Raw genomic sequence first — 23,772 nt, 5'->3', positions numbered from 1 at the left:
CTCATCGAGTTTTTCACTTTCACAGATAATACGCGGGAAAAATATTTTTATAGTCGGAATTTTTCACCGCCAAAGATGCACATTTATACTATTACTCGGCCCACGCATCAATAACGCGCCAGCACGTGAAAATACAACGTATATAAGTACTCTGGAGTAGATATTACGAGATCCCTAGGGCACGAGAATAGAATTTTCAACGTGTTAGTTTTCCTAATAATATAGTACGAGTAGGTAGGTAGGTAGATGAGATGTACACATATGTGTACAACGAAGCTTTCGCAAATCGACGGTTCACCTTTTTCATCCCACAATTAAGTAATTTGCGTGGTTAAAACTCAAGTGCGGCGTGTAATCAACGAACCGAACGTATGTGAAGTGTGATAATATATTATATAAATTTTCGGTCATTACATTTTATTGTTATGTAATTAGCTAAGCTGGATGAATCTAAATGCAGCTATCATTTTACCAAGAAAGCATTTACGTGGCGTTTTTGTTTCTATTTATTTTCAAATCGTGTTTTTTAAGACTTAATTTATTCGAAACGAGAACCATCTTAGCCATCTGGGTGAACGAATAATCATCGCCATTTGCCAGAAGTCACCAACCGCCAAAATCCTCTACTCACACATAAGCTCTTTCATCTCGGAGTAATTTAATTACGAATAGGAATTAAAATTTAAAATATGGGGTAGATTGGACTTTTTAACCTAAATATTGACTATAGGGGGGAGGGGAAGAGAAATCAGACATGTCTTCTTTCTATGCAGACTGCAATAGAGCCTGGATTTTTGAAAAGAAAAAAAACAGACTAAATAAAAATTGTGAACAATGGTCCTGAAACCAAAAAAAAAAAAAAAAAAACTTCCTAAATCAGACTTCACTATTTCAGGGCTTTCTGGAGCCTCCCATCGCGATTTTCGGTTTTTCTAGGAGTTTTGAATTTTTCCAGAAAACACAGCAATTGATTTGACCATCTAAAAATTGAGCTGTGGCTTATTCTCGATTCGTTTAATGGGTTTATTCATATTTGAGACTGTTTCCAGGCGTACACCTCAAAAGTGTTTTTTTACCAGCATATTATTTATAAAGAAAAAAATTAATTCAAAAAACCTAAAATTTTCAATAATTCGTAGAGACATTTTTGAAATTTTCTCGAATGGCTGCATCTTATCAAAAACCTCCCCCTCCCTCACGATCCAAATTTCACCATTTCTAGTCATTCTGGAGCCTCCAGTGAAATTTTCAATTTCTCCAGAGTTTTGAAATTTTTTCAGAAGGCGTGAGAATTGATATGGGCAGCTAAAAATCGAGTAATTTCAATTTCTAGGACTGTTTAAAGAGTTTATTTACATTCAAACCCAATTTCCAGGTGGTGAGGTGGGCATCTCGAGTCCTCGAGAATGCGATTTCATGACCAGCACATTTTATTAGGAAAAGTGAAAATACGTAAAAATAAAAATACAACAATTTTCTGTTCACAGGGAAATTTCAATTCGGGGGAGGAAGGGGGGGTTTGGTTTTAGACAAGATGCAATGATTCGTGCAAATTTGAAATTTCCGCGCCAATAAAGAATTTTTGATTTTTTGAATTTTTTTCCTCATGAATATAGCTTTGCTGGTCAAAAACACGCTTGAGATGTTCTTTTGGAAATCGGCTCATACCTGGGTAAACTTCTTGATTCTGTCCAGAATAAGCCGGAATTCGATGTTTAAATGACAAAATTCGTTTCCATGTCTTTTGGAGAACTCAAAAATCGTGCTGTATGCTCCAGATGTCTCGAAATACTGAAATTCGGATTCTGAGGAGTTGATATTAGTTTCAGAACAAATTCCCATCATTTTTTCCTAAATAAACATTTTTTTTTTCAAAAAAGTAAAAAACGCTGAAAATGGCGAATTTTGGATTTTCAAACATTTTCCAAAAATCGAAATATTAGTTTGGGAAATTAAAATTCTGGTTATGCTCTTTGCGAAATTCACGGTCAGATCAAACAGGATGCGGACACCTCAAGAGGCATAATATCTTTGTAAGATTGAACATTCTAAATCCAAGATGTACTCGTATTTTTTTGTAAAGATCATTTTTCATCTCAATCAAATGCTACACTGATAGTGAGTATTTGAAAAAATAAGATTTAACAAATGACCTCATTGTAAGTTCTTCAACTAAAGATTAGACCGACATTTGGGCAGAAAACGAAGCCCTCTTTCTGAAGAAAATATTCGAATTTCAATTCGTGATGATTTAAAAAGCCCTTTTCCCCACATCTAGCAAAAAATTCAAAAATTCCAAGACATAAAAGGCATTTTTAAAACGACCTTTTTCTTGAGTCAACCATTCACATCCTTCCACTACATTTTAGCAACAGAAATGACATCAGATTTCAAACGTTTACCAACATTTAGTTTTTTTCTCCAGAGCGACTATTTTTTACGATCGATCTGAGCAAAATGGGAGGATAGAGATGAACGAGACACACTTTTTTACAAAACCAGATTCTTGAAAATGATGAAAATTTCACCTCGATTTCAGAGGCCTTTCCTTTTCTGTTGGAATACAAAATTTGATCATTCGTTATGTTTTTTAGAGATGTGGCCAGTTCAATCATAATTGGAGACTTGAATATTCAAACACGGAAAAGATTTTCAATTTTTCTCTGTCTCAAATCGCCCATGAACTTCATAGTTTATTAACTACCCGCAAAAATGTTCAGAATCACTCGCTAAAATATTCTATGCATCCGCTTCAGTCTTACTATTTCAAGAATCTGGCGAGTATGTCGCTTATGTATCATTTTTATGATAAAATCTAGGAAAAACCAGTCGTAAAGTCTATAAAAACAGGGTTATAAAACTTGATAATCTTTCCTCCTTTTGAGAAGAAAGAATCAGCTGCTCGTGAGACGTCTAACAAATAGCCTACTTATCCATGAAAAAAAAATCAAATTTCACCATATCCTTATACGAATTTATGGCAACAAATTAGTGCTTCTTTTTTGTGGCGGAACAAAATTAAAACACAAATTAATAAAAACGACGAGTTACCGAAGAGCAAGAGAAAAAGGCTCATAATAAATTTGATATGATAAGTACGGCAGAAGTAAACCTATGAAACGTATGCTATTATGTTCATAGAGGCATGTTGTAAAAAAAGCTATAAATTTTAACAAACTTTTGTTAAACTTTTTTCAGCATTTTTTTTAGCGTTAATGAAATTTTTCAAAACCTTTGAAGGTAAGAAACGAAACAATGTTCGATGCATTTTACTATAGCCAGACCTAAGTTCGGAAAATTTCAAGCAAGTTTATCGCCAGATTTTTTAAACATTTAAAACATTTTTTCGCACTCGATCCATCATCAGGTAAATTCATCAACTCCAGCGTGATAACTCGAATAAATCATTTTCGAATAAATTAATATTCGTATCAGAAACATCATACTTACATAAAATATTACAACAAAAAACTCTCGAAAAATATTCTCCTATGAGTAAAAAAAAGAAAAGAAAATGGATTTGTTTCTCATCTCCATTAGGTTCGGAAAGATAAGAACAATTTTTTTGGCCCCTTTAACAACAATGTAAAAAGTTTGATCACAAGGTTTCAATTAAGTTTATCGATTCGAAAAGGCTACTTATTTTGAAGTCAGAATATCGGCTCGTATTCGAGTTCAAGAGCGTTAAAAATTTCCACATCTTTTCGAAGATGTTGTTTTCTTTGAAAAAATGATATTAAAATTTCCGCTCAACTTATTAATTTCTTCATTAATTTTTTCAAACTTTCGTAATGGAAAAAAATACCCGATCAACTGAATAACGCTATGTAATACAAATGGGAACCACCCCTAATAATAAATTGCCATATTGAAAACGAGCCTATGCCTATAAGAAAACAGTTAGCATACCGAACGCCACCAAAGGTGCATTTCAAAATAGGTACACTTAAAAACGAATCACCAAGTTGCAGCGCATCTCCTTGGCCATACTTCAGGTGCTCGTATTTAGACCAATCATCATTTGCGCATCATAAAAATTTACAACTCTTCTTACCTTCGGCTGATCAATGCGAATTCAACGAAAACAATCGCACTCTACCCCTCTGTTGCGAAGGAACGAATCAACGAACGAACGAATTTAGATACATTACAAACACGCAGAACAAATTAACGACTCGATTTCGGTTAAAAAATTCCATTTAGAAGACAACCACGACGCCAGCATTTAAAAAAAAAATGACGAATGATTACATTCGCGAGTGTTTTATCTCTTCATTATAATCGGTTAACAGCGGTCCCGGTCCAGTTGTACAAACAATAAACAAAATAGCATAAAAATGGGAAGGCGCGATCGAGTCGCGGCGCGCAGAAGCTGACTACAGGTAGATAAGTCGACTCTCTTATCATAGTTTTTCGCAATCATTACACACGCTGTGACTGAACCCCAAGTGAAAGTGATCCTAATCGAAATTCACCCTTTTCGTTTCGTCGCGATACGAAATTATCTTACGCGAATTTTACATACCCGGGTATAATTTCGATACCGCGAGTGCGTGTATTTTTCCCTCCAAAAATTGAGAAAAATCGTCGAGTTGGTGCGTAAAATTGATGAAAAAAAATTATTATGCGAAGTATAACGAGTACCTACTTGATACAATAAAGAAACGTAATCAAACCGGTAAGAAAATTTGGTCAATTTTTAATTCTAATTTCAATTTTTTATTTTTCATGCGTACTTCGGCATAAATACCTAAATGTTTAGATATACGAACAAAGCCCATCTCCCTCGAGGGGTTCCATTCCACAAATAATTGTCCCCTCTGAGTAATTTATTCGTCAAAACCGAGCAGTAGGTGTATTTAATCATTTAAATTGTACCACGTTGGTCCACCGATCGTTTGAAATTTATGTACTACCTGTCGGTAAATATTTGCTCGAAATCGTGCGACAATATGAAGTAGGTACCTAAATGATGAGCTAAGTTGGCTTTACGCGCATCAACCCGCGAAAATTCAGTAGGTAGGAACTCTGTACGTACGAAAATACGAAATGTACGATATATTTCACCCGGTAGTATGTATTTTTCATTACATCGTACGTACAACTTTATTGCATACAATCACGTCAAATGGCTCTTAAATTCAAAAATAATCGCATCCGATTTAACATAACTTCGTCACGTTTTCTATTAACGAAAAAGTAATTTATTCTACGTACGTCGAAATCTTCATTAATTTTATTCAACTGATTTATCACCTTAATTGCGGATTTATCGGTATTTGGTACTTGTACAGTATTAGCTATCACTTAAAATCATTCCAATAATACGTACTATCGTACGATACAATATGTTTGAATCGAAATGGTTCGAGCGGAAAACTCCAAATTTTGAAGAAAAAAAAACTTTAAAATTGGGCCAGTTGAACTCGATTAAACGAACGTAACTATTAAAATTCAATAAAACTATATTTTGGTTCCCAGTTTAAAAAAAAAAATCGTCCTAAAATTAGAATGTGATTATTAAAAATTATTTAGAGTAATTTTTGAGCTTTTTCGGAGAAAACTTTTCAGAGTAGGTATAGCCGAAGAAATAATTTCAAATTCTGAAAACGAAAGCTGAAGAAGAAAAAATTTCCAAGAGATGTGATGAAAAGCATTCTAAGTACTTAGGTGCCGTACAATATGAACTATCTCAGAAGTTACCCGAAACCGTGAAAAAAATCGTTAGACAGGACAAAAAAATCGAAACCGTTTTCAAAAATACATCACCAGACAATCTCTAAGTTCATTTTCCCATTTTAAATCTTTTTTTTTTTTTGTTTTCAAAATAACGTCCATTTCCTACGAATACATCTAAATTTGGTCAAGTTCATACGCTATTTGTAATCACGTTTTTGGATTTTTCAATTCTGAAAAAATCCTACAAAAAAAGTTCAAATAAAATGCATCAGATTCGTGATATTTTTTTAGAAATAAAAATCTAAAATTTTTTTGAAGACTTCAGAACCACTCGAAACTACCACTAATCGTTTCAGAAAATCAAAAATAGAATATAAACCCAATTTCCTGCTTTCCACCCAATTTTTAATATTTCAATTTTTCATTTTTTTTTTTTTTTGCAAAAAATACCTACCTTAAAAATTGAAATATGAAATTCAGAATCTGAAAATTTGCTTGAGGGTGTATGCATTTTTGAATGCTCTTTTGATTTTTCTGAGCCTGTTCTGAAAAATTTTTCCAAAGGGAATTTCTCTGCCTCCTCCCTTTCCGCATAACTATCCAGGGTTCGAGTTATGAATCGCAAAATTTTGACGTTTGGCAAAGGAAAAATTCTAGACAGAAAAGTGCAGAAATCTTCCAATTGAAATTTGTCAGGTTTCGGTTCTTCTCAAATGAAACACTATGTAAACAATTATGAGTGACTCGATCCGCCAAAGCTGAGAGTGTAGGAGATGTGAGCTATTGGAAGCTCATTACGAACATTCTGATCAGATTTTTGATTGATGACCTTTTTTTCCCCATAAAATTGCCTCAAAAGTTTGAAAATATCTGAAAATACATAAATGCTAAGAAAATCAATGTTCAGTATTTTGCCCAAAGAGATCATTTTCCAGTAAAATACGAGCTCCAATTCATTTGAAACCTTGAAATTTTTCGTTGATGTTTTATATATTATCATGATGATTTTTGAAAAGCCATGATCCAACGATTCTCCAAAATAATCCTTTTTTAACTCAGATATTCATTTGAATAAGAATCAACTTTTTTTTCTTCAAATTAAAATCAATCTATATGCATGATTTTCGTCGATTCTGTCCGAATTGATTCCCACCTTTTATTTTTGAGTGTCCGAATTGATTCCCACCTTTTATTTTCGAGTGTACGAATTGATTCCAGCCTACTAGCGTTACCCAGGAAACAATAAAATTATAAATGCTGGGATGGCAGGAATAGAAATCGGAATTTAGTTTAGAATGGAAACTTTCACAGGAATTGGTCGTCCGATTGATGGTTGCAGCATACTGAGCCCAAAGTGCTGGCGGGAATTGAGATGATGCTGAGATATAGTTGTCGTAGACATATGTCTCAAATTCAGAAATCTTATCATCGTTCGTTTTCTTTTTACGAATCTCAGTTATGGTTTTGAAACATTCAGGCACATCTTCAGGTGGGAGGAAGGGAATACCGAAGAAGTACTTTAAATGTTTCCCATCGTCATTGGTATTTTTGTAGGCTCTGGTTAGGCCTAGTTTCTGGATTTTCTTCCACCAACACTGAGCCAGAGCCACTTCATAATCTATAAACACTTCCTCTGGGGCAAAATCAATTCATTCATACGCAATAAAAAAGTACATGGGAATTAATTCGTACACTCAAAAATGAAAGGTGGGAATCAATTCGTATACTCCAAAATGAAAGGTGGGAATCAATTCATACACTCGAAAATAAAAAGTGGGAATCAATTCGGACACTTTCATTTTAAAAAAAATCAAACGGGAATCAACTCACCTACAGCCTTCAATCCTACGTATCATAAACTCTTTTGTGTATGCGAACGTCAAATTGAAGTACATTTATAAGCACATGCTGATGAAAAAAAAAATCATGTAAAAATCATACAGAAAATAGTATTTCTCCATTTAAACAATTTTGAAATCCTCCTCCCCCTCTCGTCCTCCATATCAAGTCACCAAATACATTTATCAACAATTTTCCATTTCTAAACCTGTTACTCAAAATTATCTCAAGCTCATATCAAACTGGATTAATTTTGTAAAAAAAAAATCCTTCCGAGCATAAAAACCCACTAACTTTGTTCGCAATAACCCACATTAATTGGTTACCAAACTTTGTTTTTTTTTTTCATTTTCATACATTTTATATTGGTTTTACGTTCACAATGATTTACACGAAATCGATAAACGTTACGATGGTTTTAAGCTTATAAGGTTGAAACTTTACAGATAGGTAACTTACACATATACTTATTCTAAAGGCAATCGGTAACTGATTTTTTAGTGTTCGACAATCGTTATCCGAACTAATGGATGGTGCGTAGGACTATCGTCCGTTTAACGTCGCTGATCTAATGCGCAAAAATATCCTTCGTATAAGAATAGGTCGTTAAACCTCGAGTAAGTAATAAAAATGGTCAATTTATCGACTCGAAATTAAAATTCTCCAAAGGTTTACAAAATACTCAATCTATCAACTAAGTAGTAGGTAAACATTTGCAAGAATACTTCATCCGGGTCTGAGTCCATCAGACGAGTCACCGCGGAAATCGAAATAACCTGTGACGTGACACAGGATGGACATTTAAAATCGTAAATTTTTAATCTCTCTTCGTACTTATAGATGAGCGTGACCCTTGAATGATCTAAGGGGGAAAAAAGTAGCCTGCTTCTAATGACATTTCTCTGTGATTTGGTACACTTCTTGAATCCCTCGAGCATAGAACCTGTCTGCTTAACCTGTACCTATAGATACTATACCAGATGACTAATTAATTAAAATTGAATCTCAAACGAAAGCATGGTATAACGAACTGAAAACGTAAGCGTAGGTACTACAAAGACGATAGCCATCCATCTTTCACACAATTTTACCAATTTGTTGCTCGAAACCTCAACATGCGAAGTAGCCGTGATAGTTTAAAATCAAAGGGAACATTTAACCAATCGCAAACTCCTTAGACGTCGAGACAAATGTAATAATACCATGAAATATACCCAATTTTCAAAATTGAGTTTGTTGAAAACTTTCGTTTTTTTTTTCCTAAAAAAAAGTCGTATGTACTTTCAGATTAAACAGCGTAGGATGGTTATACAGAAGAGGAAAAAATTATAGCACGAACGAGTATTATTATTATCGTAGGTCTCTATGGGTTGAAATAGGCCTTTAACCGAAAAATTTTCCAAGGGAGACGAATGAAAGTTCAAGGAAAGGCACAGTCTACAACAACTTTGAATGAATTTAAGGAAAAGATAGCGAGTTGGTTGTATTATAAATAATGAAAATGGAAGAGATGGTCAAAAAATTATGAAATTTTTATCTAAATTGCCATAAAAATTACACCGAAAACCAAGAATCAAATCAATTAGAGTTGGCCAAAAGCCAAAGATGCCGTTTTTGATCTAAATTAGAAAGAATTAATTATTAAATTATTTCCGCAATTTTATGGTCAAATTTTTTCCTTGCTCGAGGCTCACTTTTTGCAGTACCATAAGTATTCTTTTTCATTCGTTAAAAAATTAATTACGTATTTTTCGAGAGCAAGTCTGACATCAGACTTAATCAAATTAAATTAAATTTGAGTAAATGGGGAGATTATTATTTGAAAAATACCAAAACGTACTTGCGACAAACCCATCAAAGAAAATTTTAGGAGCAAAACTTCAATTCTAAGCATCATTTCAAACAATTTTTGCATAAGATCGACGAAAATATATTCACTTACAAAGGTGGTCTTTTCAAAACTACATTTCAACATTTCAAATCGATCTGAAGCCTCTAGAAAAATTTCGGCTTCTTCCAAAAAAAATTTAAGCCTTTTTAAACATGTAAATTTGACATGGACACTTGAAGGTGCTGAATCTAAAAATTCACTGCTCCAGTGAATCCCAAAAACACATTTTAAATAAATAAGTAGAGTCTTACCAAATGTGAAATTTGATTCAGTGAGGGGCGAGCGGGAGGGAGGGAGAATGGTGGGGGGGGGGTTTACAAATGGAAAAAAACTTCAAGTAAGTAGACCTATGGGCTCAGTTGACCAATTGATCATTTTCAATGCTTCATTTTTTTTTGAATTTCAAACTTTGAAAATTCACACAGAAAACCAAAATTTTTCTAGAGACTCCAGACCAGCTGGAAACTATGGAATTTGATTTCAAAAGGTGTACCTATGCTGCAATAAGGAACAAATTTCTATCAATTTTTCAAAAAAAAAAAAACACAAAAATTGTAATCTTTTTATTTTCATAAGTACGACTTTCTTTGAAATCAAAGTCAGACACTTCGAGCAGTTTCTTCGCTCATGAGTTGAAGCCTAAAGGCAATTTGAAAAATTGAAATCAAAAAAAAAAAATCAAATTCTTGATATTTCGTCAAAAAAAGCCAAATCTGTACCTACCCAATTTACAGCCTCTGAAAAAAATCAAATACAACATTTCAGGGAAAGAGGGAGGGAAGGATGAAGAAGAGAGAGCGTAAATTATCTAATTTGGAAAGATATTTGTCCACTCAAATCCCTTTTGTACGAGCTTGAGTTGGAAACAATGAATTTTTCTTGGCATGATCTTACCATCGATTCCAGTTCTATTAAATTTAACAAGTTCTCGTTGAAATTCTTCTCTTTATTGGTACATCACATGTACGTATTTTCTGCAGATGCGAACGATAAAATTAGACGCTATTCAATTCGAAAAACAAACGCAATCCGGAATATTCGAGTTACTGAAATTTTCCAAGAGAAAAATCTCTAATAAGAGTAAATACTTCGTTATGTACAAATAATAATTGGGGCAAAAAAATGCACTCTCCAGTCTCCATATCACATTACCCTTACCTTGCAAAGTACAGCACATAACACTTGACGATAAAGTTCTTTCGTCGAACAAATAAAAAAAATACGGTTAGCATGAAAAGCTTTCAAACGTGTGAAAAAGAAAACGTCAAAAAACAATCTCCAAATACTTGATAAATTACATCGTCGAATCAATCACGAAAAAATTTCCATCGTGCACCGGATCAATGACGACAAAACACACGTTCTAAATGAATACATAAATAAAGAAGAGAGAAAAAGGCTCGTACCTTATATTTATTTCACACAGTTCATAACTCGTGTACCATATTTTCCTTCATACAATTTTACGTTTCTTTCTTTTGATAAAATCCATTAATAGCCTATGAAGGATAAAAGCTAGTAAAATCTCTCCTCGTACACCAGTACCTAACTAGATAATAGGTAAAGGGTAACTTGTTCTTGTTTTTCCACTCAAAGACGGTAAATTATATCTAAAATTACAGATATTATCCGGCTATTTCTAGCTTCTTTGTTAATTTGCAGCTTGAAAGCGCAAAAAAGGGAGAAAAAAATCTAAATTAAAACTTTTGTACGAACGTCGAGAAATATAAATTAAAGCCTAATGATTCTTAATGTCTTATTTCTTTCCACGAGTTTGGATTTTTATGACTCTTAGATAAATATTCGAACCAAATAAAGAAAGATTACCTACTCCGTTTGATAAAAAAAAATTGAGGCAGCTTTCAAACGAGGCAAAAAAATTGAAATTTTTTTCACTTTAGGACACTAGGTACTTGAAAAGCCCTCAATTTTGGATTAAAAAAAACTCTCGAGTGCATGAATTTTTAAATGGCCTGGTGCTCGGTTATATTAAAAATTTAACGCAGACGAAACATATTTTTCAAATAGATTACACTGCGCTAGCCCATATAAATTAGCATAAAAATTGGATTCATTCTTGATAAGTTTTCTAAATAGCAGCTTGTTCGTTATAATACGTTATTCGTTCGCATAACTATAAAACATAAGCGATTCGACTCAACCTTTGGCTGTCAAATTAACAAACAATGCACGATATAAAACCGCCGGCTATGCCACAATGAAAAATTTCATACAACCATGTTATATCTATAGAGATATTATTGGCACAATATCAAGTAAATATTAATCCTTCCAAAGGATAATTGCAATTTACTCGGGTACCTTTTTGCGGTCGTAACGTCTTAATATTATCTATTTCAATAATGAAGCTGACGGTCTCATTAATTTCAATCTTTCGTATTATCAAAATCTCGTATCTTTGTTTTTCGTTAGGTTAATTTTCAAAACGAAGATACAATTCCCCTTGCACGATTATGTAGTGTTGAAACTTGAAAAAAAAATTTTAGCCTTCGAAATACTACCTAGACAGGAAGGTGAAAGCTGATTAATTTTATAAGGTCATTCGAATACTTGTACAAAAAATTCAATCACTCGCAAATTGATTTTCTAGGCATTTTTCACGATGAAAAAAACTTCCAGGATTGGTTCGAAATCAAAAATGTCACAATTTTGGCATTATTTTCGAGAAGAAAAAATTGGCTCAATTACATCGAATATAATATGAAGAAAACGAGCTACTGTTCTTTTACCAAGCTGTGAAAAAATAAAATATACGCGTATCGAATAATTTGAAATTTTATTACATTCTGTAAGAGATAACGAAATTCCAACGTATTTTTCAGGGGCAGTGTTCCAAAATGTTGACAAATGTCGCCCAAATAACGCAACAATGTCCACGTGGGATTAAATTTCAAATCATAACAACTCTATACGTATTTCATTTCCTGCAGCAGGAAAAAAAACAGATCTGGTTTCAGATTCTATTACGATGAGGAAAAAAACTACCCCAATGTCGAGTGATTATTTTTACCATAATGCTCAAACTATATCAGGAAGCCACGTTTCAATTCTATTTTGTTTTTTCCAAATGGTGCTTCAAATATGCTCAAGTTCAAGGATAAACAAAGCTCCGGCAAGATTTTATTGTCTATATAGGTAGGAATAGTTCTTTCGTAATTTTTTTAAATGATTATGGTTATGATTTGAACCAGAAAAGTTTATTAAAAAAAATAACTTCCAAGATGATTTGGATTTTCAAGTGGAAATTTCAATGTAAATTCGACCAATTTTCAAGTTAACGTTAAGCATAGAAATTAAAACGTAGATATCACATTTTTGGTATACAGGGTGGCTCAAATCGAAGGTTCCAATAAAAAAATCGTTCAATAACTTGAGTTACCAAAATTAAGCTCCCCAGGAAAAGCCTAACCCCATCACATTATGCAAAATTTTAAGCTCACCACATTTTGATTCTTTTTTTTCTTCAAAGGATAGTCAGATTTTCCCAAAATCAATCGATTTTTAGTTATGAAAAAATTGAAAGTAAAATCTCAAATCAAATTCAATTGTTTCTCTTTTGCTGAAAATATCTCAATAACAAATTTTCTTTATATTTTTTTGTAATACCCTCTATTTTTTCCAAAAGTCAATGTTCTGTTACCAGAAATTTGATTTTGTTTTCACCCTGAGAAATTCAGTTTCAAAAGAAAACTGAAAATCCCACAAAAAAATGATAAAAACCAAAATTATAAAGCGTGAAATTTCCCACCGGAAGTACGGGATTTTTTTTAGTTTTTGACACGGGAACATTTACAACCAGTCAACTTCGACTGATTAAGTGCTGAAATTGATGGCAATACTTTCTGGAGCGATTTGACATTGCTGGAGAAAATCCAGATTTTTCCGGACGCTCCAGATCGGTTTGAAAACGGCGAGAATCAGCTTAGGGGGTCGACTTTAGGAGGTAGAAAATATTTTGAGCAATTTAAGGCAAAAGTTGACAATTTTGGAATTTTTTAAAAATTTGAGATTTTCAACTTGGAAAAAATAAACTTTTTAACCAGTCAGTTCAGATTTACGATCCGCCGACCTCAATCGATTCAGAATGTCGAACTCGTGATAAGATTCAATTTTCAGCTGCCGAAGTTGATTACAGCGCCTTCTGGAGCGATTTGAAGTTGGTAGAGGAAATCCAACTCTTGCTGGAACCTCCAGATTGATTCCAAAATAGTGGTAATCGATTCCAGGGGAGGAGGGGGGAGAGGTCGACTGTAGTATACGAATCGATTTTCAGATTTTTATCTCAATATTACTCGTATTACTCTTTTTGCAGAAAATTACCAATAGGCTATTTTCACCATTTTCAAAAATTTATCAAAAATCAACTTCTCTAGCTCAAAATTTAATTCTGCGGTCTGGATGACAAGCTCTTCCAGGAAACCAAATTTCCACTCAATCGGAGTGAAAAATTGTGAAGGGTTCCTCCTAAAGATATTTTTACCGAAAACTTGAAAAAGCTCAATTTCATTAAATTAAACAATTACCTATGTTTGGAATTTCACACAGCTGTTTTTCTCGTCGTTGTTTACCAAATAGGTAAGTACCGAAAAATGTTGCAGCAAAGTTGGAGAAGAAATGTGAAAATTTTTCGAATATCAAGACTCACGAGAGCAAAATATATATTTCAAAGAAGAAAACTTTTAGGGTCAAAATACCTATTTGCTTCGACTAATAGAACGAATTTTTCACTTGGAAAAATATTTTTCATTCTTCTGAGATGTAATCTGACAAAAAAGTAAAAATTTAAAGTATTTACTAATTTTTCAGTCAATTTGACAATATTTTCGCTATAAGGTAAAGTGGGGTAATTCCGATGGCAAAATTCAAAATTTTAGCAATTTCTCATTTTTTGGATTTCCTGTACATTTTGGGGCAAAAATGATTTAACAACTTTATTCCTGCGTCCTTCAGCTACACATTGACTATATTGAAGAGTGATTTGTGTGAAGGCTTCATACATATAATTGAAAAAACATTTTGGAAGGTTGAGTTATCAGAATTACCCTAAAAATGGGGTAATTCCGATAATGAGTTTTATAAGGAAAGGAATTCTCCCAGGGTAATTCCGAGCCAGTAATGTTGAAATATACCATTTATTGCATATTTAGGTTTTTATTTCATGTAAATTGAATCATTAGAACAAAAATTAAATTTTTTTACAAATATGCATTTTTGAGGCATAATTTTTGAAAACTAGACCAACTAGAGAAAAATGCCCCGTTTTGAGGATTTTCTTTGATAATTTCGACCTCCTAAAACTATAATACATCAAAACAGCGAAAAAAACATTGCAGGACAATTTTGCTGGGGCTATCGGAATTACCCCGCAGCATGAAAAATGATCGACATGTTTAATAATTCAATGCCACCAAACAAATAATTTTGAAAGCAAAATCAAAAGAGGTACTGACACTTTAACACGTATTCATCAAATATCAGCTTCTAAACAGAATTTTTCAACAAGTTTTGAACGATAAAAACGAGTTTCAAAAGTGCCCTGTTTTTTGCGGCAAAGGATTTGGGCATTCAGATTTTGAACACTGCACAGACTTGACAAAACAGAGCAGATGAACCATCTGATCATTAATGGGTGTAGGTTAGCACTAAAACTACCTACTTTCTTCATCATTTGTGCCAAAATGTGTTTTGCAACAAAGCTAGGGCTTACTATCGGAATTACCCCATATCGGAATTACCCCACTTTACCTTACATTTTGCCTATTAATAAACAACCAAAAATGCAGTAAAAGATGACGTTTCTGATGATGAGTACCTAAAATCCGGAAAATTAAAATAATTACGTCAGAATATCGTACACCTAATTCCTACAGGTACAAATATTTACGTGCTAGAAAAGCAAGCACATTCAGATACATAATCGAGGGCTACATATAAGAAAAGCTTTCAAAAGAGCTGCCTTATGAATATTCATTCACACTTACATAAGGGGGTGGAAGAAGACGGATAATAACGATGATCTGGATACTGAAAAAGAAGAAAATTATGGAGCGTAGAGGAAAGGGGACAATGATGCGGAGATAATGAAGAGATGAAGTTCATCATTTTTGTATAGATAAGAGGCTAAATTAAAATGGCTTCAAGTATACTTGTGTTTTTTGCATTATACCATAAGTTGACTTTTTTTTACTCCTTGTAATTTTGAAACAATTTAGGCAATTTTTTTTCAAAAACTCTTGCATTTTATACAGTAAGCAATAATACTCGAGGCTTCTCAAGAAAATGTCCAAGTGCAACCGAAATTATTAGACGGCCATGACTGGGGGGGGGGGGCGAAACCAAAATGCTAAATAATAAAGCACCTACATCAGGCCGAAGATTTTTTTAAATCAAAATGTCATTCCAAGAGGATTATTCAAATAAAATGAAAAATTAGTTCTTTGTTGATTGTGTTTGCCTGAAACAATTTACTCAGTAGGTATACTTAGTTCTTTCGATCATATTACCAACTTACTTACCAAGTGTATATATCGTAGAGTTTCTTATAGAATACGATAGAAAGTTTTTTCTATGTCCTTCATTAATGAATTATCTAATGTTGTAAAGTTTGACAAAAAGTTTTGATAGAGGGGAGATATGCCGGACCTGTAAGGGTAATATAGGGTTAAGTATATGTGTTGGTAACACTGATCACGCGTCGCGACACAGGGCTACAAGCCCACGGAGCGGCGCTGCGGCCGATTGTTATATTGTTGAGGTACGTAGTGATCGGACGTGTCGACGCGATATAATCTCGGTGGTGTATTATAGCCATAATTGGCAAGAAAGCGTATTATATTAGTTTTAATTGTGTTTAATTATAAGTAATTAGTGTTAAGTGTAAAGTATCGTGTTGATACTAAAAACCTTCTTCAAAGGTATTTAATTGTGTTTATTCTTTTACGTTTAATACATAGTGTCTTACACGTGACTACATTTTACTTATTGTGTGATATAATTGGTATAGCCTTTGGCCGGGGTAAGTAATATTCTCAGAGTATTCAGCTTATGCAGTATCACCAAGTGGTACGTAATATCATTATATTTACATTGGCGCCTAACGTCAAGTACTTTTTCATTTTTTGCTTATTGTCTACAGACAAATAGAGAGCCGCTAGAGCTCGTACACGCTTGCTATTTTTCTTTTTGGTGGTAAATCCGCAAATAAAAGATTAAAAAGTGGCTTTTAAATTACCTAGCAATAAGTAGGAGCTTTTATTTGCATTTTCGCGTAGGTTAATTTGAGAAAATTAGCCAAGAAGAGGCGAAGCAAAAGCACTCGAATCAACGTGGTACGTGCTGCCACCGCCGCCCCGTCCAGCCGCCGAATTCGGAGAACGGAGCCGTTATCGCTGCCGCAACCTCGGACGATTTTACTGTCAAAGCTGCCGCTGCACCTAACGTATTTTTTACAACACGAGGTGTTTTCGCGCGTTTTTAAACAGCGTGATCTACCACGTTGCGTATATATACGCATTTAATTGTACATATTATTATTTGTAACTTGTATTACTTGTAATAAAATTTATAACTACACAGTAGTGAATTTATTTTGGCGCGTATGTCAAATTTGAGACGCAGTGAGAGAAGTATAAGCCGTGTAGATTACAACGAGGTAACTCTACAAGGGGGAACTCATAGGCGCAGTCGAACACAAAGTGTTCCGAAACCGATTTCTGAAAAGCAAAATCAGAAAACTTTGGAAAAATCCGATATCGTATCAAACGAAAACATGAACGACAAATACACATTCACTCCTCGTAGCACGAATATTCCCGCCCACCCTCCCGGTGAGGACGATGATATAAAACACCTACGTAATTTATTACAAGAGTCATGGAAATATGACAATACACAAATGCAAACAATTTTTGATAATCAACGCGAATTAGCATCGCATATCGAAACAACAAAATCGGTAGCAACTGAAGCGAGAAACATCGCTCAAACCGCAGCTGAAAGTGCGTCGACATCGGCGTCACACGCACTCGAAGCATGTAATCAAGCGCAAGACGCAGCTACAAACGTACAATACGTACGCCAAAAATTAGACGAACTGAACGATTGGGCAGTTAATTATTCAAACAAATATACGACATTAGATGAAAGCGCTAAAAAGAAATTTATAGAAAACGACAACAGAATGCAAAGCATCGAACAAAATGTAGCTGAACAAGTACAATTAGTGAACAATTGCACTATCAACCAAATGGCACTTACAAATACAGTATTAAAAATTCACGATTCGCTACAAGCAAATCCACATCAACGTGCGATCACAGGCGCAGACACGCGACCAACGAAGATCGACTACACAGCTATGCGTAACCCTGGCGTGTTCTTTAACGAACAGCGACGTTATTTCCCATACGAGTACATTAATGCGTTTGAAGAATACATTCTTGGATTTAATGTGACTGAATTTATGAAGGCCGCAGCCTTCCGCGCGAACATAGACACGAAAGACCAATGGGCTTTCAAAAGTATTAACTTACAAATTCATGTATATAACGATTTACGCACGAATTTTTTAAATTTCTACTGGAATGCAAAAGCACAGCAAGATGCTGAAAACTTTTGCGATGACGCAAAATACTGCCGTTCATTACCAGAAATCATTGGATTTATGATACGATGGTTGGAAAATTTCAAAAATTCTACTATTAGAGATGAAAAATTCATTGTTGACATGATGAGAGATAAGACACCAAAAATGTACGCATTATATGTCCAAAAACCGGACCTAACGATCGACGAATTTATTGAAATCTTAAGACAAATCTCGAAAAAAGAACATAATCCCAAACACAAGGAACTAAAATATACACCCGAAAAATTTACGACACAAAATACTAACATACCTGATTTACGCACAGCGCAAAATAATCTATTGATGCAGCAACAGCAAATGCTACAACAGTTCCAATCTAGATTTACACCGGAGCAATATGCTCAATTCTACAATCAACAAATGAATCAAAGATTCAACAGACCTCAAAATCAAAATAATTGGAATCAAAATGGTCAAAGATTTCAAAGACAACAAAACAACAACCAATCAAATGGCGGCCAACGCCAACAACACAATAGATTTCAACAAGGTACACAGAGACCACCCCTACCAATACAAGGTAGGCAACAACAACCTAATACAGATACGACAGTAGCTATCTACAAACCTCCACAAGGAGGAAATCAACAACAAACATTACCAGTGAAACAAATGGAAATGGATGGCGTAATGCCAGACTACGGTCAAGAATACACCCCCGATTACGGGTATGATAACTACGGCAATTATGTCGATTTCAACAACACAAATTATGATAATAATTTGGATGATAGCTACCCAGACACAGCCTCTAATTCATCGCAGAATTATTTCGATACATCGATGACCCAAACACAAGTACCTATGACATATCCATATCCACCGGTATTTCAAGCACCTACATATTATCCCTACCCGCTAATGCAAATGCAAATGCCGACTTTCATGCCACAGGTAGATCCAAATGCGCTCGCAGCTCAACAAGCAGCACTACAAGCGCTAAATGAACAACAAGCTGCGCAGCAGCAATCATCGAATGTAACTCAAGGTACACTCACAGCGCCGGTAAACGCGCTAAACCAAACGAATGCGCAAACACAAGCGCAAATTACGATTTTACCTCCTCCGAAGAAGGAAACTGAAGAGGAGAAGAAGAAACGTTTAGAAAAAGAAAAAGCTGACAAACTTACGGGAAACAAGTAGAGCTAGGCGACGTGGAGGCTTCGTCTAGCAAAATGCTTCCTCCACCGATTATGCAAAAAAATGCATTCACAGAAGACTATATATGGATAGGCGATGGCATCGTACACTTTATAAGACGAGGAACGGTACGCAGAGCCGAACAACTACCAGAATATATAAAGGACCAGATCGACATTAGAACATTACTAAAACTAGTTTGCAAAACCAACTTTCCAAAAAATGCCAAATACATATTGTCCGCAGGACAAATTGAATTTAATCACTTTAATGCGCCTACTGAAATGGTAAAAGACAAATTACGTTTAATCGTAAACGCACTGCTAGAAAAAGGAGCGGAACGAATAATACTATTAATGCCAATAGCAAAACCACCGAAGAAAGGTGAACAAGGCACGAGCCTACATCGATACAAAGAGTATCGTAAGATGTTCCAAGAAATAGCAGACGACCACCCTAGAGTGACATTTCATAAGCAAATAGCTTACGAATTTTTACGCACTGAAACAGTTGAAAGTAACAAAAAAGGATGGTTCATTCAACCCGAAGAATCACCCAACGGAGAGGTTATGCCGATTGAGGCTACTTTTCACTATTGTCAAGAATACGACAGGTATTATCCTGACATAGCAATGTACCCCATAGTAATGGACTTATTATGCAAAATATTGCTAGATGTAGACGATTCAGGCGAAGAAATGCCCAAAACAGGTAGTCTATTGAAAGAACCAATAAGCTACGTACGAGAAAATAAATTCAGCGAATGCTGTACACAAAAAACTCAAGACAAAATACAACTTAATCGCAAAATGATGAAAACTTTGGTAGCTGTTTTAGCCCAAAAAGTAGACATAGATCCAGCTACTGGAGAATACATGCGAAGAGAATTTCGATCACAAGAAAACGGAAAAGCCGAATTCGTAAGAATAACTTACGATCCACCTACAAAAAGTGCACAGCTTTCAAAACCCTACAACCCAGAAACGGCAATCAAGCCGAGATCAAAGAAACATATCTTAGAAGAACAAAAACAGATCGAAGTTGAAGATAAAACCGACATAGAAAATGAGATAAAAACATTTGAGGTAAAATCCTTGAACATGAATGGTACTATACCACCGGACAAAATTTTACACTATGACTATTACGAATATGATTCGATACTTGGAATGAAAAAAATTAAAATAGACAACCTCGGAAACCGAGAAATTTATGAAGACAAAGCATCACAAATGAGACCAAATGATCGTCTAAACGAGGCAATTTTAATGATGCCTGACATAATGGACTTAAATGATGTACAACTATCATTTGTAGACAATTTAAAAGACGATCCATGGATCAAAATATCCAAATATGAGCCAAACGAGGATGAAGAACATCCAAATCAAATCAAAAAGATTGAATTGACATTAGAGCAAAAAGCTTTAGACATTTTAGAATTTATGAAAACAAATGAGAGTGAAGCTCGTCACGAAACAAATATACAACGACCAACAATAAACACAGAAGATTACTACTGCGCAATTCCCATATTTATAGACAATGTACCTATACCAGCTCAGCTGGACACGGGGGCATTGCCCAATGCAATGACAAAACCGGTAGTAGATTACCTAACAAGAGAGCATCCTCAATGGATCAAATACATAAAACTGGACCACCCAGTAAACTTAAAATTAGCTGATAATAAAATCATACGAGCAATGACACATATTGTAGAGGTATGTGTACGCATAGGCAACCACATGCTAACAATGCCATTTTTTATACTAGACACAGATGGATACAGCGTCATAATTGGTAGACTATCACTAAGATATTTAAGTATAAAAATTGACTGTGAAAATGGTCAAGAACGAGCTATCTGCAACCCAAAGAATGGTATACTGTTCACAATACCTTTCCTCACAGAAGATGAACGTTTTGAACTAACACCTAGATTTGGTTATGGTAGCTTACCATTGAAAAACATGATGGTATGTCCACAAAATGTACATAGTACAGTACGAATGATAAAAAATCATACACAATACCTAGATGAAGATTGGGCTCACGAACAAGAAAAAGCCAGAGAGCTTTACAAGAAAAATATGAAAACAGACTTAAACAATCTCGTAGTTAAGGGATGGATTACTCTTGAAGAAGCAAACAATGCTTGGAAAGAACTAGAAGAATATTGTGACATTTTCAGCTTTAATGCTGGTAAATACAAGGGCGAACAAGTCCGATTCAAATTTATAAATGACATTAAAGAACCTGACTTGAAAAAATGGAGAGGAGAAAAATTCCGACCCTCACAAAAGATAATTGAATCTTTACGACGAGCTATATCAAAAATGCTGAAACTAGGCATAATTAGACCTTCAAGGTCAAACTACATAAACACCACAGCCCCAGTAATTAAAAAATCTGGAGATATACGTTTATGCCTAGATGCAGACGAATTAAACGCAGTTTTACAGAAAGTACTCACTGAACCAAGTCCGATAGAATGGATAATTTACGAGAATACAAGTGACAAATATTTTTGTACTCTTGACTTTACGTCAGGATTTTGGCAACTTGTTCTACATGAAGCTTCACGAAAATTCACAGCGTTCCAAGTATGCGGACAAGTTTATGAGTTTTGCAGACTCCCTTACGGTTTAAAAATATCAAGTGGAGAATTCGTCCACATGATGAACCAAGTCATTCCTGACCAAAAAGGAATTACAAAATTCGTCGATGACGTGAAGGTATCTGGAGCTACATTCCAAGAAACACTAAAAAGACTACTACACGTATTCGAACGCATTCGTGAAAATGGATTAAAATTAAATCCTACAAAAACACAATTTTTTCGCGAATATGCGGAGCACTTAGGATTTGTAATATCCAAAGACGAAATCTCCAAACAAAAGGATAAAGTTACCAAATTTATGGAATTTGTGGACAAACACACAAATAAAAAAGGTAAATTTAATATCACGACAGTAAAACAATTACTACAACTAATTGGACTAACAGGTTTATATAGGAATTTTATTCCAAATTACATGCAATTATTGCGACCAATTTATAACTTGACTGTAGGTAAAAGTGCTAAAGATGGCAAAATACTGTGGGGCCCAGCCCAAGAAGAAGCTTTTGAAAAGCTGAAGACAGAATTCTGTGCAGATTTTACACTGAAGCCACCACCTCCTGACGTCGAGTTATATCTCGATACGTACGTAAGTGAAGATGCTATGAACGCAGTTCTATTTTACATCACAAATAAAGATAAAGATGACGAACAAAAGCACATATGCTTATTTGTATCGATCGCATTCGAAGCTCACCAAAAGAATTTTACACCTTTTGACAAGGATATGATGGCGTTAGTCCAAGTACTTAAACGCCTACAAATGTGGGTATTCGGACGTGTAATTCACGTAAAGAAAAACCTATTAGCCACAATAAATAAATACAGAGACATGATGCAAACGCATCGCAAAGCAGCATATTGGATTACAATGCTCAACTGCTTTGACCTACAATTTTCAATGACCAAATCAAATAGGATGCTCTATATGATGAGAGCACCTGAACTTGAAATAAAAAATTTTGAAACGATGATTTCTACTTCTGACTTAAAATTTTTGGACGAAAATGTCCCAAGACTTTTTGACAAAATGTCAAACATATCAAAATATCAACAAACTGATGAAAATTGCATTGCAATGATGAAAATAATGAAGGAATATATACCTGTGAAAAACAAAAAAGAATTAGACAAAAAGAAACGGTTACTAAACCGATACAAAATTGTAAATCAATGCAATACGAATATCGGAGAACGTACTGAATCCGACACAGACGAAGAGATTCAAGACACTGTAAAGAAAAAGGAAATTCTTATGAAAAGACTTGATGATGATACATACGTTCCCTACTTGCCAACAGAACTCTTTTATGACACAGTCGATTTTTTACATACTGCCTATGGCCACACTAGTGCAAATAAATTAGACGCAGCATTTCGTCGCATTTATTACCATCCAAAATCACTCGATTACATTCGAGAAATCACTAATGCATGTATAATATGCAAACTCAATAAAAATTACGCTCAGCCAAAAGTGCTTGAATTCGGAAAAATAGAAGCCTACTCAATGGGAGAGGTACTCTCTGTAGACATTTATGGACCAGTTCCAGCTATACAAGGGGCACCTAGATACCTACTAGTAGCCAAAGACATTTTCACGGGTAGAAATTGGCTAAGATCGATGCCAGAAATCAAAAAAGAAAACGTTTGTCGAGAGATGAAAACAATCCTAGAATGGATAGACAAAAAGGGTATTAAACCTAAGAAAGTAATCTCAGACAATGGAAAACAATTTATCAATGACGACTGGTACAACCTGCTGGAAGACAGGAATATAAAAGTGGCACACACGAATGCCTACAATCCACAATCGTCGTCGGTTGAACGAACGATGCGGATTATTGGAGACAAACTCCGGACTAAAATCAATAAATTACACGATCCCTTTACAACGCACATATGGTGGCACACATACGTTCAAGAAATTGA

The 23,772-nt window shown here is 34.6% G+C and overlaps 2 protein-coding genes across 3 annotated transcripts in view; one reads left to right on the top strand and one right to left on the bottom strand.

Moving 5' to 3' along the window:
* The window catches only part of fry (Protein furry), a 154,730-nt gene that overhangs the window by 20,676 nt on the left and 110,282 nt on the right, over nucleotides 1–23,772 (bottom strand). The gene's annotated exons all lie outside the window — the stretch shown is intronic.
* The window catches only part of CNMaR (CNMamide Receptor), a 118,857-nt gene continuing 99,299 nt past the window's right edge, over nucleotides 4,215–23,772 (top strand). For both annotated transcript variants that reach the window (XM_065350370.1, XM_065350372.1), the window contains exon 1: nucleotides 4,215–4,678. The gene's annotated coding sequence lies outside the window, so the exon portion shown is untranslated. The remainder of the gene's footprint in view (nucleotides 4,679–23,772) is intronic.

The sequence above is a fragment of the Planococcus citri genome, chromosome 2 (genome assembly GCF_950023065.1).
Source record: "Planococcus citri chromosome 2, ihPlaCitr1.1, whole genome shotgun sequence".
Lineage (NCBI taxonomy): Eukaryota > Metazoa > Arthropoda > Insecta > Hemiptera > Pseudococcidae > Planococcus > Planococcus citri.
The sequence above is the reverse complement of the archived record's forward strand: the minus strand, read 5'-3'. Positions and strand labels throughout refer to the sequence as shown.